Here is a 17584-nt window from a genome sequence, read left to right as displayed (position 1 = left end):
ATTTGATGAATAGTGTGTAGAGGCAAGTGATTATAAACCCACACCACCATCAGTGAGTAAAATAAAAGGATGAGCTCAAAGGGAAAGGTATCGTTTTTGTATGTGGAGCTTTAGATCTGCTCAGAGAGATCTTTAGGCTCTCCCCATTGGAGTGGGTTGTATCATTTTATTTTTTTATGTCAGTGCTCACAAGGGGTTTGGGAATGATAATGGCTTTTTGGGGCTGTCCTGCCATAAGATGCTGATAAAGTGTGGAGAGGCTGGGCCCACAAGTGTAGCCTATCGTGAGGCACTGTGAATTTCATTTGCCATGTGACACGGACAAAGGAAGGATGACCCTCCTTTGTCCCCATGATACCATACTTGGGTGAAGCACAACTGTCTTTGGCATAACACCAGGCCCCCTGAATCACTGCATTGCTGATTCACAGAAGCAGGCAATGGGTGTTATCACAGAGGTTAGATAAAATGTTTGAATATAGGTTCTAGAGGGTTGTTTGCATACTAGTTTTTGTTTGCAGATAAAAGGTAGTGGCCAAGTCAGCTATGGCCTGTAGGTATACATCATGGTGTGATGTTGTTTTACAACTAATGCTACTAAAGGGGAATCTTGATATTTGGACATTTCAGATCATGTGACATTTCTAAACCTTTAATGTAACATATGCACTATGGCTGAGAATGCTATTAGACAGACTTGGAAGTAGGATAACATTGTGTTTGAAGTATTATTAGAGTGTGATATGTAAGATGTTTGTTTATGTTATAATTGTTCCACTGTACACCATGGCTGGTGTGTCAAACTCACTATCCTCTTTTTCTGGCTGTACCTCCTGGCTTCTGTTCATATCAAACTCTGCTGCCTGTCCTCCATTGCCCTCCTGCTTTTCTGTGTCCTGCCTAGACACATCTAGGCATTCAATCATGCAGTGAGAGTATGTGGTCTGTTCCCTGGAGAACCAGCTGATGTCCTTCATTACCCACACCATTGGGCAACCACCAGGCGCATGCTAAGGGAATGAAAAGCAAAATTCTCATACAGCGAGCTTAAGGTCATCATAGTGGAATATAGTAAAATACCAGCGCGGCAAGTTGTGGCAAGTGATCAGGGCCAATGTTAATGCTGTGTCCAACATCCCTTGCTTCATTAATGACATTTGGAATCACTGGAAACATTTAAAGAGATGTATGTGAACTGGTCACAGCACAGCACAGGGAGACCACAGCCACAGGAGATGTCTCCACGCAACCAAACCTGGAGCTGCAGCAGTAGAACAAGCCATCCCTAATGGTTGTTGACTTGGTGGACATTTAAATCATTGGGGGAGTGTAGAATGGACCTGAAAGTCAGTACCTGAAATGCAAGCATGATAATGAATAATTATGTTAATTGGCCCATGTGGAAGTGGGCACATCAAATAATGTATTCACAAATGACACAAGTGTGCTGAAAGCTTGCATACTAACACATGTGCCAACATCAACTGTAGTTTGATGTCACCACTCTGAGCACCTTCATTCCTGCAGTATGACACACTCACACTTGTCAGGGATCTGTTAAACCCCTGATAGGTGTCAAAGAATTAGAATGGAATATTACTGTACTGCAGACCCTTCTGAACTCTTCAGCTTTTGCCATCTGAATATCTGAGAGCTTAAGAAAGGGAATACGGAAAAATAAATGTATTCCTTCACCTGTCGGCTACTGTACAGATTAAGAAAAAGGGAGAAAAATGTAAATGTACTGTCACATTTTGTGACAGTAGCACTGGCAATCACCAATCCAGAGGAGACACTGGTACAACCTAGTTCGGTGTTGACGCAACACATCTAACAACGATGACTCAGTTATGCATTGGCATCATGTATTGACTAAATAAACATGTCATGCTTTACATTAATGCGAAATGATAGGAGTTCGTTTTCATAGAAAATCAAGAGCCGGCTAGGTTGCTCCCATATTAGTCCCTATGCCATTCTGACAGCAATCACTGTGTTTCCAAAGTGCAATGGGGCTGCAAAACTAGGCCACAAGTCAACTATGTTATCATAATTCATTCACACTCTGTCTCTTTCAACTCTGTTTTGCCTGAACATTATTCTCTCCTTATCATAATGATTTGTGCAGTGTGCAGTGCGTGCCAGGTGACAAACAGAATACATGGTTGGGTCCATCCCTGTGATTGTTCCCAACTATTGGCATAGATATCACAAGACTGCCCCCACTCATCCCCCTGCTAACTTATTTTAATGTAATACAGGCCTGGAAGAATTCCTCAGGGCGCGGCCCTGCACCTGCAATCAAGCGGACTTCACACAGAGCTCCGGCTGGACACAACCTTTCAGGACAAAGCCTTGAGCGCAAGAAACATGTCTGTGCCTAACTCGCATGCATCACCTCGTTGGGCGGCTTTGACCAACTGACATCTCCCCTGCAAGACTACAAGGACGAGTAGAGTCTAAAGCGTCCACTCAGACATCAAACTCCTACAAACCAAGAGCTAACACGATTATAAAGGTAAAACAGGCACCGGTGAAAGGTATACCACCTAAGAATTTTGTCACAACATGGGCAGAGAGAAGGCTATACTCTCAAAAGGTGTCTGATTGTGGTTCAGTAGCAAACCCAAACAGCAAAGTATAACAGTCAAAAATAAAGGAATGCTCATTCAAGGTTGTATACAAATATATATTTTAATCAAACACACCATGTACAATAATAACACACCAGAAAACAGCACACAACCCCACCCCGATAGAAAGAACAAAGAATATGCAAATATAAAACATCTGCAGCACTCTGGGTTAAGAGGCAGGAGGAGAAAAGGACATTTAAAGACCTCACATTTTAAAAAGTATATTTCTTGAGATTGCAACAGGGATTAAAATGACATATCCAGTCTTTAGGGCCAAAGATAGACTGGGGGGCGGGGGACAATATCAGTTAACAATGTCATGGTGGTCCGATGTTGTCAAACCAAGCTTCTCTGCATCATTCACAGGTTCTCTTGGGTTCTAGGATGAGGCAGTCACAATGGTTGAGCTGCGTGCTAGAATTGATTCGGGGTCGAATGGAAGGTAACTGCGGTTGGAAATCATCTACTCGAGCTGTGCCGATCAGGCAGTCACCAGGTTCGGTGGTCAAGGGTCAATGGCAGTCAAACTGGTTCTAGTATGTGCAGGCAAGTCAATTCTATGTAGAGGCTCGAAGGTCGTTGTTCGCGACAACACCAGTGCTGGGTTTATCGACTTACAGGAGCGGTGATGAAGAAGCTGGTGCTTTGGATAAAGACTTCAGAAATGCAAGGCAGTGGTACTTCATTGGCTTGTGCTGAGGCAATGACACGCCTCAGCAGTGAACAGAGTTAAACAGGCAAAAGTTGGTTAGAAGAATGATGAATACCAAAGGCAGCGTTGAAGCGTCCTGATAGTTTGCTTGTGTCGAACATGCCCGAATTATGGCTCACAGCAGATCAACTTCAAAAACAGGGATCTTGGATTCCAGGTGCAGTGATTCTGTCTCAAGCACCAAGGATTGTCCTTTTCTCGGGCTCCCAAACTTATGGGAAATTGGAACATACCTTTAAACTCCTGCAACACGCTAAGATCTTTAAGCAACATGGTGGCTGGCAGAGATACAGGCCTTGGTCTAGCAGCAGAATGAATCCAAAAGGTCCCTGGGGATGGTTAGGGGACAGAACTCACCTCTACCTTGGTACACATGCCTTCACCTCACAACTGGATGACTTTAGAAGGACTGCTCTCTTAGCAGATTCCACAAACATTTTCGTCCATGGTTGATTCTGGAGATGTTTAAAAGATGATTCAAAAGATTATTCTTTTAAAAGCAAAACCCCACAGATGATTGGACTAAAGCTAGCCTGCCATAGTGGTCTAATCCCTGTTCTTGAAAGAAGTCGACTTTGCCCTTCTGACATCACACCCAAAATGTTTTGCTGTAGTGGAAGTGGAGGGGACAGGAAGGAGAAAGAGAGTTGGAGAGAAAGATGATCGCAGGATCTTCCTCAAACTGTACAGGTCTCTCTCTGGTTACACTAACCCCGCCCCTTTTCAATAGAATCGATGTAGCACGCTTGTGTGAAGCCTGGCCTTTTGTAAATGGGTGTTTCCAGGCCAGCCTCCTACAGAATAGCTGATGCTTGGGAAAGGATGCTACCTGTCCTTCTAACTGAACAGAGAAACGCTATACCCAAGGCTACAGCCCTGCCAGTGGGCAAGGGGAGCCTTTTCTGGAACAAATCCACATCACCTTCAACACCTGAGTTTGGCTCACAGGAGCTGACACATCTGTGATAGCAATTTGGATGTGGATGTAATGATAATGTTAGCATGTCCACTCTTAGATGGAATTGTGAATGTTAGCATGTCCACTCTTGGATGGAATTGTGATTATTAGCATGTCCACTCCTTGATGGAATTGTGAATGTTAGCATGTCCACTCTTAGATGGAATTGTGAATGTTAGCATGTCCATTCTTGGATAGAATTGTGAATATTAGCATGTCCACTCCTTGATGGAATTGTGAATGTTAGCATGTCCACTCTTGGATGGAATTGTGAATGATAGCATGTCCACTCTTAGATGGAAATGTGAATGTTAGCATGTCCACTCTTTGATGGAATTGTGAATGTTAGCATGTTCTTAGATGGAATTGTGAATGTTAGCATGTTCTTAGATGGAATTGTGAATGTTAGCATGTCCACTCTTAGATGGAATTGTGAATGTTAGCATGTCCACTCTTGGATGGAATTGTGAATGTTAGCATGTCCACTCTTAGATGGAATTGTGAATGTTAGCATTTAGAAGTACGCCGGATAGCCCTCTGAGAAAGATACACTAGAATTTGCATTTAGAAGCTGTCCCCAATTAGCCTCTCTGTGAAAGTTGAATTTAAAATTGTTCCCACCTGCATTTAGAAGTGTACTCAGTCGCATTTAGAGGCTGCGCCCGATAGCCTCTCTGTGAAAGTTGAATTTAGATCTGTTACCACCCACATTAGAACTGCTCCCACCTCCATTTAGAAGTGTACCCAATTGCAGTTAGAAGTTGTGCCGGATAGCCTCTCTGAGAAAGTTGAATTAGAATTGTTCCCTCTTGCATGTAGAAGTGTACCCAACGGCATTTAGAAGTCTACCCAATTGCATTTAGAAGCTGCACCCAATAGCCTCTCTGAGAAAGTCGAATTTAGAATTGTCCTCACCTGCATTAGAATTGTACCCAATTGCATTTAGAAGCTGCGCCCAATAGCCTTTCTGCGAAAGTTGAATTTAAATCCGTTACCACCCGCATTAGAACCGCTCCCACCTGCTCCTGGAAGTGTATCCAATTAGAGTTGGAAGTTGCGCCGGTTAGCCTCTGTGAGAAAGTTGATTTAGAACTGTTCTCTCTTACATGTAGAAATGTACCCAACGGCATTTAGAAGTGTACCCAATTGCATTCAGAAGCTGCACCCAATAGCCTCTCTGTGAAAGCTGAAATTTAGAACTGTTCCCACTTGCATTTAGAAGTGTACCCAGTTGCACCTGAAAGTTTGCACCCAATAGCCTCTCTGTGAAAGTTGAATTATGAACTGTTCCCCCTCGCAACTAGAACTGTACCCCGCACCTCCTCAGAGAAAGTTGAATTAGAATTGTACCCTCTTGCAATTAGAAGTGTATCCAACAGCATTTTAGAAATATACCCAATTGCATTTAGAAGCTGCACCCAATAGCCTATCTGAAAGCTGATTGTAAAACGGTTCCCACCTGCATTTAGAAGTGTACCCAATAGCATTTTAGAAGTATACCCAGTTACACTTGAAAGTTGCATCCAATAGCCTCTCTGCGAAAGTTGAATTCAGAACTGTTCCCAGCAGCGTTTAGAAGTGTACGAGGGTGTGAACTAGACGATGATAATGACTGAACGAATGTGTGGAGCGGACGAATATGAGGAACGGACGAATATGTACAACAGACGATACTTAATATGCTTTGGAATGAAGGAAACACTTGAAAACATACATCATTACCACACCCCACCCCACGCTTACTCTCCCTCTTACACCACTACTCATCTAGAACACAGAGATACTATGACACCATTCGGTATAACTGTTCTCATATCCACATCTCCCTCTTACTCCACATCACTCTAAGTAATCATTGCTGGATTCACACCCCCCAGCCAGGCGTTCTCCTCAGGCCTAACGCAGCCACACTCGTTCTGGGTAAAACCGACCAGAGCAAACACATACTCCTGACCTCTCAACCACCACACCTACAACTAAGAAGCAGCTACCTCTCGATTTCCGCACCAGCTGCACACATACCTAGTGCGCACACGCACTTTTGGACTCCCTCTACTCTCTATACTGACCTGAACTTCGGTTCCCGAGGGCGTTCAACCTACCAGCGCCTTCAGACCATACCAATGGTATATAAGGCGCTATATAAATGCAAAATAACAATAACAATAACAATAATAAGTAGTGCCATGCACCATGCCTTAGCCCAGGCATAGGTTTATTCTTAGAGTATACACAGTCACCATCATTGACTATTTATGATCATCATAGATTTGGTAGTGGGGTGCATATCTAAATTGAAGCCCTGGTGCTACAGAGACTTGGCTGTCACTGCAGCTGAATGGGCAGCTGTGACCTCTGAACCTGCACTGTGCCACTGGTGCTGCAAATCAGGATACTGATTCAGCAGGACACACAATATGCTTTTGGCAGGGAATTTATGAAAGTGGAATATGAACAGCAGATTATCCTTTCAGAGATGGAATTACCCACATAACTTGATTTTTCAAAAATAATTTTGAAAAGCCATGGCTTTCACACACTTCCTAGATGGAAATTTGCCACAGTGGGCCTCCGATAATGCCACACCTGTGTAGTTCTGCTGCAATGCCTGCCTGGGAATTGTATTTCCTGTGTGTGTTTTTGTCAGTTCTTGTGAGTTTAGTGCTTCTGGTGCTGGTGTCAGCACTAGGGGAAAATGTGGCATCTGTTGTGTCAATAGTAGGTCCGTGTGGACAATGTTCAAGGTCAGCCTGTGACACACTTACTTGCATGCTGCCTTGACTGGATTGGTTGCTCACCAGGAGTAGTCACACATGCAGGAATTTGCAAGTTAAGATGGATGTACAATGGCTGCCTCCACCATCTCGGCCTCCTTGCCATATAAATCCTTGGTCCCTCCACAAGTGCTGTTTCAGTCACAACATGCTACAACTTCCATATATGTGGAAAAATGTACAATAGCAAAGCAGAGTCCTGTGATTTCTTTCATGTTTACCATCTCTTTCCCTGTTAGTATCTGTGAGCCTTAGGGAATTACACTTTCACATAAAGAACTCGTATTTGTGTTGATTTTCCCTACTCTACCTTGCCTCTGGATTTGTTTTACACCAACTCTTTTTAAATTGGATTTGTTTGTCAGACCCTCTTTGTGCTATGGATCCACCCGACCTGCGTTTGGAATCTGTATTCTTTTGTCACCATCTTTGGACGGTCACCCTCATTTGGCACTTGCATTGTGTTTAAATCCTCCTTAGATACAAGAGTGGTCATGCCAAACGCCCAAGTGGTTACTTTCCCACACATGCATTATTTTACGATTTTTATTGTTGGTAGTTTTGTTTTCCGTTATGAAGAGTTTCAGAGAAACTGAATGGGTACATTTTTCTAAAAGTATAGTTTTTGAATTTTCTTTCCAATTCATACATCCTGATCTAACCCCACACTTCAATTGCAATACACGTTTGTTATTTTTGGAGTCATGTTTAGGTCATTTTTAATTATATTTCTTTTCTGGGATTTACTGCGTGTCAATGGACGGGAAAGTGGATATACAATGAAATAATGTGAAACTCTTCTTTTTTTTTAATAGTTGCAATTAATGTTTACTTCAGCAGTACCCAATCTTCACTGTTGCCATCTTGCCTTGTCCATCTGCACTATCATATGGATTGCAATACTGTGCAGCATCCAACACACAGAAAGGATGAGGCTCATCTTGTCAGGTTCAACACTTCTTTTGTAGGGACCACAAGCTGCTTTCAAAACAACACATACCTGTTCACTGAGGTTATGTGTTCATACATGTGCTGTCCTATGCTATCTTGGTGGCACTGGTTTTCGTAGCAGGGACATCAACCAGTGGTCTGTGTGGTTATCCATAGTCACCTGTCAAGAGGAGGGGTAGTGATTTCAAATCATTGCTCTACTTGGAAGATTTTTAGTGTTGTGAAATTAGTTTGCGATGTTTAGCTAGTCCTACGCATTGCCTGTTCTGTGAGTGTGAAGAAATGCTTTTCTGGAGTACTTGGAAAACAGGTGAAACGTATTTGTTCATCAGGCATCAGGGAGCATGCCCTGCCAAGACAATTTCTTTTTGCTTTTTTATTTGTATTTGGTTACAACACAAAAGAAAAAAAAACAGCGTATACATTTCAATTCATTTCAAAACTTCAATATACATTTCAAACAACACATGATAAAACAACATTTAGAATATACACATAATATATAAATTAAAAAAGTCATTATACAATATTTACATGTAGTTTCAACCGTAAAAAAGGAGAGAAGAAAAGCAATCAGATTCACTAGAACACAAAGAAACAAATTAAAAACAGGCCACAAAAGCAGCAGCCAATTGAGAAAAGGTGGTAAACTCAGGTAATAATACGACTTATTCTTAGAACCTGTATCACCTTTATTGTCAAAGCTGTCACCTGTCCAGAGATCAGTCTATCCCAAAATATATCTGTTAGCATGCCGTCATTTATGTCCACAAATCTTTGGAGCATAGATGCTCTTGTGAACCACGTGCCTTCACATTCCATCAGAAGATGTTTTGAAGTTTGCCTCTCTGGTTGCTCACATATCGCACACCGTTTCTGGGTGGTCTCCCCATGCCCCATCTGGCAAGAACCTCACCAGTGTGTACCAGATTCAAACGAATTCTAAGGAAATTTATCCTAGCCCTCCAATCAGGGAATTTCTCAAGATATCTTGGGAGACTCCACAACTTCTTGTCTAACACTGAACATGAGTTTGAAAGAATTGTACTAAACATAGCCTTGGTAGTTACAATCCAGTCCATCCGTTCTATTGCCTCTTTTTAATTTACGGGATTAACAACCAGTGTCTCGAGATCTGTGTCTGCCTTCCAGAGAGTCTCCCTAACCCTTAATTCCAAATTAGATAATAACATTGATTTGCAGTGTCCTTAATATCTGCATATAATGTATGTGGATGGGCAATCTTAATCAATCGAAAGAGGGACACCAATTTCCAGTCTGTCAAAGATCCCAAAGACTTCAATCCCAGCTCGAATCTCAAGCAAGTGGTTGAAAGGCCCATTCGCAAACCAAGGACCCTCTTCCAGATTAATGTTGCAACCTGAGGTGGAAAATATGAAAATAGCACCAATTTTCCTGAAAGAAGTGATAAAAGCAAACATGGCCAATGGAGAGACAGTTAAAACTCCCAATGTCCAGGAAGTTCTGCAGGGTCAAGGGAAGCAGATGGTTATTTTTGGAAAGAGCAATGGCGCGGGAAAATCGATTACGATTGTGAACTCAAGAGGCAATGACATTGTTGAACAACACAAAATGGAAAGAGAATCATCTCCCCAGAAAAGTGATGAAGAGGAGATTTCTGCTTTTGCCATCCCGAGAGTCTGGCTTAAGATCCCAGCGAGTAACTCAAAATATAAGTCCCTTAATAGAACTGTGATTCTATCACACTTAAAAAAAGTGTTGAACCTATACCTCTTCTCCACCGAGGATATGGAATTTGTCCGCTTTCCCATCGACAAAAACGTTTATGTAGAGAAAGTGGGCCTAAAAACAATGAAAGCGCAAAAGGCTATCATTGCCGCCTCAAGAGATCTAGAGAAACAAGGCCTGTGGGTATTCTCCTCCCTTCCTGAGGAGGGTAAAAGTGGAATGTATTAATCTAGAGAACTCAGGAACAGTATCAACTCCGAGGGGAGGGATTCCCGATCGGACATGAAGAAGAACAAAAATCGAGGAGACCAACAACAAAATGTTTTAACCTTTCTCACAGAAATTCTGAGTCAAGTCCTCAGAAACTGGGAGTGGGAGCCCAATATCTTTAGGCAAAATGATTGTCAGCTGGTAAACTAGAACATGCAGGGTTCCAGTACTTTTAAAACCAAACTGATAAGAGAACAAACATTTGGCAACAATGAGATCATACTTTTTTAGGACACCTGGCTTGTCAATCCACTACAAATTGAGGGCTTTACAATATATACCCAACCTGCGCAACAAAAAGCTAAAGGCAGGCCATTGGGCGGATTATTGGCAGCATTTAGGAATTCCACAAGTAAAGATTCAGAACTGGACGTTCAAGCCTGTAAAGTGCTATTAAGATCAAATAAGCCCGATTTTCAACTCACTGTTATTAATACCTATTGGAACCCCACCTGTATCGATTTCCAAGCCTTTTTGATGATCTTGTCTTCATTGTTAGAAAAGATCAAGTTAGAATACAAGGGTGCTCACATAATATTCACAGGTGATCTGAACACCCAGTGTGGCCAAAACACAAAAGAAAAGGAGGCAAAGAGATCCCAGAGATTCTCCGCTAAGGGAAGGAGGTGGGTGGAGTTTTTGAACGATTGGGGCCTGACAATGACAAATGGCTTAGTTGTGGGGTATGTTCCATCAGCACCAACTTGGCAACGAGGAAAGTCACTCTCCACAATCGACTACATTTTTGTGACACCGGACCTATTCTCATGCTCTTCCTCACTTTATATTAAGCTTGCTGGTGGAAGCAATTATGCCCGCCTAGAACTGGTGCTTTGCGATATGTACATCATAATGATGGACAGACAGATACAGGAAATAACATCAACTAATGGGAAAATAAGGCTGTCTAAATATAGAAACGAGGCATCACATTTAAACAAGAAACTAACATCTCTGAAAAGGCTCAAGTAGAAAACTGCCACCCGATAATTTTGTAAAATGTATTTGGTCTATCATTCCTCCAAGCCCAGTAAAAGCGGGGAATCAATTTGCACACTGTCATATATTTGCAGAGGAAACCTGGGAGAAAAAAATGATTTTAAGACAAAAATTAAGAAAACTGAGCAAGTTACATCTGAGGTCTGAGTTCTATGGAATAGAAGCCAAGTAACTAACAAGCGAATACAAGCATTGGTCAATAGGGCGCAACATGATATGCCTTCAACAAGATGGGGAGTTGACGTTGGGCATAGTTTGTAAAAACAACTCAGGAAACTTGTGGGCAATCATTAATCAACTAGAAGCACAGTAGTGCACAATATAACCGAGTGGCAGAGACTAAGTTGATAAAATACCTCACACATCATTATTTTAAGCTGGACTGCATTTCTTGTGCCACAGTGAGTGCAATCTGACTGGCTGAATATGGTAACAGTCAGAAGTTCTATTGCTGCCTAATTCAAATGAGTTTAATGATGGCTTCTTTAACAAAGGTTTTATAATTGCATTTTTCTGGACCACTGCGATAATCCCTGATGTCAATGAAGAAGTCAAAAGTTGATAAATCTCATCAACAATACAAGGACATAAAAACTCTCTATCTTTTTGGGGACACTGTTAAAGAGGGAAAACAAGCAGTTTTTAAGATTGTATAAGTAAAATTGGCTTCTCTGTGCAATGGATAGAAAAGTCTTCCGTTGTATTTAGGGAAAAAGAATCAGTCATTTACAAACTAAATTAGTAGTATTTGATGAAAATGTAGTCCTGTTAGGATTTTTTCTATCTCTTTCAGAAGAAATCTAACACATTTAAGTCAATGTGTGTGATGTGCTGGTGGTCCTGGCTGCTTATGCTGCTGCTGTAAGAAATAATGCTGGTAATAGTGTGTTTTCCCTGTGGCGCCGGTGCTGCCATCAAAATCACTTGGGGTGGCCTCAATATCTTCCCTTGCCAACCTCATATCTAAAACCAAGTGGACTCTGGCATACACGTACAAGGAAAAAGAGAAAGGGAATGTCATATGGGCACACATTTGGTAAGTCGGTTGAAGACAGAGATAGACAGAGAGTGAGAGAAAGACAGCTGGAGAGAAAGAGAGGCAGATACCTAAAGATAGAGAGGCAGAGAGAAAAAGATGGAGAGGGAGAGAATGAGAGAGAAACATTAAAGCATTTTCTGTATCTTTCCACATCTGCTGGGCTTGTTGATGGCCTGCTGCTCATGCCTTACAGACTGGTGTGCTATACTTGTTGCAGATCCTCAACACAGTCTCAAAAGCAATCTTGCTGCACCACAGCAGAAACAGACAGAAGAGGCAGTACATCACAAGGAAGTCAGGGAAAGCATCATAAGCCCCTCGCAGTGGAAAACGTATACCACTATCCAGCAGAGACATGACATGACAAGCTGGTTTTAGCAGTGTGCTGGTCATTACCTGCTTCCGACCACTGTCTGAGGCAAATTGAGCTGAAACCGGTACCATCAATGTTGCTCTGCTAGTGTTTGTTGTGCTGGTTATGTGTGCTGGGAGTCTGCATACTGGTGGCAGTCACCATGCTGAGGGTTGCCATGCTGTTTGCCTTGCTGGTGGTCACAATGCTACTGTTGGGTGCCATGTTAGTCGATGCCAATGGCTGGTGGTTGTTGTGCTTGTGGTGGTCATTGTGCCAGGGGTTGTTGTGCTGGTAGCCTGGAGTCAAATGTGATGCATTTGTGACTTGTCAGATGTATTTTCTTGGCTGAGTGTCAAAAGTAAGACTAAGTGTGGGAATCCTCTCTGGACAGATCTATGCCACCTGTTGCAGACCACGATCACTGCATCATCCTTCCAATAATGTGAACTAGTTCATAGTCCATGTGGCTGGCACTGGTGGTACTGCTTGACGCGCTGCCCTGGCACTGGCTGGTTCGTTGACTGGGGCCAGAGTTAGGGGCATGAGCTTAGAGTACTTTTACTGGCAGAGAAAGCCCAACCTGCTCTTTATTAGCATCATTATCAAGCACTGAGCAGCCACCAAAACGGCAAAAGTCATGATATATCACACTTGGGTACATTACAATACATGCGTACGTTTTTTTGCATTTATACTAGAAGCACAAATTATTTCACCAAAAAAAAGACATTCCAAGATGGGAGCGATCAAAAAAACATAAAGCATGAAGAGGCACCCCCAGGCAATTATAGATGCGAGTAACTGAGTGGGTTGGTGCCTTTGTCATTTTAGACAAAACATTGACAAATGCCTTACCATAAAGACTAAGCGTGGACATGGAGACCTTGAAAATGACAGTGGTGCACAGTACAAATCCTAATAACATAAAACATCACAACATTTATGATTCAATCTAAAATACCAACATTTCTAATCTGAGCATGATATCTACTTTGCATTGATTATATGAAATCCAACTGAGCTACATTTTTACTGGTGTCCCCAAAGGAGTTCTCAACTGGGATAAATACTGCAATTGAGTCAACATGCTATCCAAATAAATTAATATATGTACCCATCTTCCTCTCTGGGGGTTGTGACAGAGTCTGTGTCATGATCGTGTCAAGGATGCTGTCAGTCCCTAAAATCCTCCATGTGCACGAATATCATCAATGCCCCCACTCATACTAAATGCCTCCCAGTTCATTTGCTGGCTATAGTTCTCTCTTTTCTGTTGCAGGACTCCAATTCCCAGAGTGCAAATGGGAGCATCAAAGAAAACCTGGACCAGAGCTAAGAACACGGAATCAACCACAACCCAATGAAGGAACTGGTGATGTCTGTGCCAAAATGAAATGAGAAACTAAAAGTCTCTCACCTGTATGATCCAGCCTTTGGGGAAAAGCCAGGCAATAAGTTCCTAGAGTCAAGTGAGCACTGCAGCCAATGGAAGAGGGAGTGGGAAGACACTACTAGCAGAACCACAGCATAAAAGGAGACAGAAGGAGAGGCAACTTGTGGGTTGCAGGTGTGAGGTCAGGAGGTGTGAAGGTGGACAGATACACCATTCAGAGAATGAATGGAGGAGTGGAGTGCTGGAGAGTTGGAGGCAGTATTGGAGCAGAGTGCAAGTGAGGTATTTGTGAGAAACAGCGGTACCAATTGTTTGTGTGTGTGTGTGTAGTAGTAGTAGTGGGAGTAGGAGGCTGTGTAAAAGCGGAGCGAGAGAGAAAGAAAGATAAAGAAAGAGAGAGAGAAGTATAGAGAGAATCAGAAGAGACTGACAGAGAGAGAGAGAGAGAGAGAGAGAGAGAGAGAGAGTGTTTAGGGGTGTGGAGAGGGTGAAAGGCAGTAGTGGGAAGAGATGTGGGTAGATTGAAGGAGAAAGGGGGTAAAGGTAGTGGCGAGAGAGGCAGAGAGAGTGCAGTAATGCGTATATAGTGAATATGAGTGTAGTGAAAGGTGAGGAGAGGGATGTAATGAGAGGTGAAGAGAGGGGTGTAAAGAGGGGTAAGGAGAGGAAAGTAGTAAGATGAGGTAAGACGAGGCAGTAGAAAGACGGTGGAGAGATGTGCGAGATATGAAAGGGATGATTTGGTAAGATGAGTGAGAAGGGTGAAAGGCAGTGACTAAGGGTGAGGCTGAAACAGAATAAGAGATTTGCACACTCTCATCAAGCCACATTGACAATGTTGGGTAGTGTTAGAATAGGGCCTCTATCGGAAATTCCAAGAGGGAGCAAACTAGGTAGGATTTGTCTCTAGGTCCTTATTACCAGCTAGACCTAGAAAGTAGGCATTACAATTGCTAGGGGGGAACCCTGAAGCCAAAGGGAAACAAGAGAGGGATGAACTTCAGCATATTTTCCAAACGCTTAGCCCAGTGTGATACTTTGAACTGCTTTTTTATCAAACATTAAGCAACCTAAACAAGCTGAACATTGAACAATGAAGAACCTGCACAATGTCTGTTACTAAATAACATTAAAGACCTTTGAGCTCTTGAATTCTTAAGGCCATCGATCTGTGGCAGGGCAGAGATTTCAAACCTTCTCTTCCTCTTCCTCCAACTCACTCAGGGTCAGTCGTTTTTCTAAGATACAAGCTGGGGGTAGATCTCTATCTTCGACTGGGGCCTCCCTCTGGAACAGCCTCCCTGTCACTCTAAAACTTGAGGAGAATCATCTCCCGTTCCGGAAGCACCTCAAGACCTTCCTCTTTTCTTCTGCCTTCGCTCCCCCTCTCCCCTGCTGATCTGTTCTCTCTTGGCACCGTGCACCTGGCCACCCTCTGTCTTTTGGGCCCAGGTACCTGCTCATCCTGCCACCCTCCTGCACTGCCTCCGGGCCACCCCTTGCACTGGGGTCTCTATCTGTACCCATACAGCCCCCCTTTTTCTTCCTGCACTTATCTGACCTACCCTGTTTGCTGCCTTAAACCTAGCACTTGCAAATTGCTGGCTGCATTACCACTGTTTGTTGCCTTTATTATTTATTTATTGTTATTTATCTGTTTCTCCTCTGCTTCGCACTTTCCACCTCTCCCCCTTCCATGCACTTTTCCCCTTCCCTCTCTCCCATGCACTTGCGCATTCTCAATGTCACTGGGCCTAGTAAGATCGCTGTTTTGTTCTCCCCTGTTCCCCTCCCTTGCCTTGTCGCGCTCTGAAACACTTGTGTACGAGCGCGATAGAAATAAAATATCAATCAATCAATCAATCAATTAATCAATCAGAGTGTTGTCACTCCCTTGTGCAAGAAGGCTTCACTAAAACTTCATTGTCATTAGGGCACTTCAGGCCGAGGCAGAGGTAGGGCAGAGGCTCCTTTCTCGCGTTGGCTATTAGGTGACACTGAAAGAGCTACCTTTAAAGCCGAAGCTTTTGTCATTAAAATAAGAGCTTTAACATGAAAGCTTGAAATAGGGGCTTTGGATGCAGGTTTGTTGGAATGCTTTTCAATACACGTTGGCAGATGAGTTGGATATGTGTATTACGGATATGTGTTTTTTGGACTTTATGCCATCTCTAAGTTAAATCAATAGGATTTTCCTCCCATGTCCACCCATCTGTGTGCATAACACACCCCTTTTTGCACTCTTTGGCCTATTTTCTACTGTGTGGCGAAGTTGTCAGCCATGTTTACCTCCAACATGGTGGCCACCATGTGTTAATGTTATTAAAAAGTTATTTGTCTAGATTACTGCTTTAAAAAATATTTACTCCAGATTTCAATGTATGCTACATATTTTAATGTATTTTGTATTTTTAAAAAAACAAGTTACTGTAATAATTATATTTTGTTAGAAAATGTCCACTACTTGCTTGTGGGTGTGGGTGTCTAGTGTTTCTGCTGTTAGTAACAGATTGGATATGCTCTATGATAGTAGGCTGTGATTGGTTGTGCAGTATGTGATTTTTTCGGCATGGTAGCCATTTCCCCCACCCCGGCCCCCACATTGAGAGTCTGTTTTAGAGCTTGTGTCTGGTGTCCTTGGTACTAGTGTAAGCGTTGTAATCCCCAGCAATTCCTGTACTGTGGATCTTGTGTTTTAAATAGTTAAACTATTTAAAACAAAGTGCAAGCTCCTGCCTCAGTGCCGGGCATTGCCACTGTATGTCTGGACTAGAGTGTTCAAGGCTCGAGGACGTTTTTATTTCTATTTTGTTTGGAGTTTGTAAGGAGATGTAAGGCTGTTTGTGCCTTGGTTGAACTTTTATTTGTATTTTTATTTTTTGAAACAGTTTTTTTGTCTCTGCTTTTGTGGGTAATTGAAAATTAAAAATATCGGCTATGACAGTCTGCTGTTTTCGTTTGTAGGTACCCTTTTCTCACTGTGTATGGTTTGCCAATAAAAAGTATCCGATGTGGCTGCTAGTCTAAGGTGACCAGACGTCCTGGTTTTCCTGGGACAGTCCTGGGAAATCGCCCTCCGTCCTGGGCTCCCGGCAGTTTTTTACTTTTACAAACCCCGTCCCGAGTTTGCAAGGGTGGGTGGCTGTGGTCCTGGTTTTTGCCAGGACCCGATTTCGAAATCCCGAAATCGGGGTCCCAGAGCGACTCTTCCTGCACAAATGGGGGCTGAAATGCTATTCACACTTCCATTTCCTCCCCCTTCCCCTCCCCAGCACCGCAACAGGCCAGCGACATAGAAGTAGGACTACAGTTGTATTTGAATTTACTTTAGTCCTACTTCTATGTCCATGGCCTGTCATTTCTTTTTTGTTTTTGTTTTTGTTATCTGGTCACCATATGCTAGTCTAGGGAGATAACAGTGAATGCAATGGGTGCAGGCACTGCATTCCCTCACATATACAAGGCAGAGAAGAGACCAGTTTTTTCTGGCTCTCCTGTACTTGCCATAGAGTATGAAATGAGTTGTTCTTGCAAGGACCTGTAGATCACACACAGATTGCAACAGCAACTGTTCAACCTGCTGAGCTATCTTACCAGCATCATATGTCAAGTGCAGTCTACCCCCTCCCGCCCAACTCCCACTCTCTCTACACCCACTCATCCAATTACTTGCGCTGGTTTGGTTTGGTTTTGTTTGGGCTATTTTGGGCTACTTTTCACAAGTCATCCCAAAGGTGCTTGGTTCTTCATATTTTTTGCCCTAACCAACTACCATCACCTACCCACC

Source organism: Ambystoma mexicanum, chromosome 10 (assembly GCF_040938575.1).
Source record: "Ambystoma mexicanum isolate Mex_15411 chromosome 10, UKY_AmexF1_1, whole genome shotgun sequence".
NCBI lineage: Eukaryota > Metazoa > Chordata > Amphibia > Caudata > Ambystomatidae > Ambystoma > Ambystoma mexicanum.
The sequence above is the reverse complement of the archived record's forward strand: the minus strand, read 5'-3'. Positions refer to the sequence as shown.